Source organism: Morone saxatilis, unplaced genomic scaffold (assembly GCF_004916995.1).
Source record: "Morone saxatilis isolate NCDOM2014 unplaced genomic scaffold, NCSU_SB_2.0 Contig14, whole genome shotgun sequence".
NCBI lineage: Eukaryota > Metazoa > Chordata > Actinopteri > Moronidae > Morone > Morone saxatilis.
Genome location: NW_023339696.1, coordinates 17,914,475 through 17,914,774, shown reverse-complemented (window position 1 = coordinate 17,914,774; position 300 = coordinate 17,914,475). Strand labels below are relative to the sequence as shown.

At 35.0% G+C, this 300-nt stretch overlaps 1 protein-coding gene across 1 annotated transcript in view; it reads left to right on the top strand.

The window, feature by feature from the left end:
- Positions 1 to 300, top strand: part of shank1 (SH3 and multiple ankyrin repeat domains 1) — a 55,140-nt gene that overhangs the window by 38,838 nt on the left and 16,002 nt on the right. The window lies entirely within an intron of this gene.

Genomic DNA, 300 nt, shown 5'->3' with positions numbered 1-300 from the left:
TAATACTTTGTATAGAGTTAGTAGTAGTTTAGTTCAGAAGTTCCCAACCGAGGGTTCACTTCCTTTCAAAGGGTCACAAGATAAATGGATTTATTTCTTTGACTTTTCTCTAATCTTTGCTTTTTTGTGTATGGTTGAATACATTTACCTATTTTGGCCTTAAACTTAAATAAAATCATGTCAGTTTAGAGGGAAATGTGACTCTTTGGTGGGAGTGCCAACAACTCACAGAGGTCTCAACTAGACATAGCTTTTTGTAATGTTGGGTTTTTCCTATTATATAGGTGTGTGTGTGTGTGT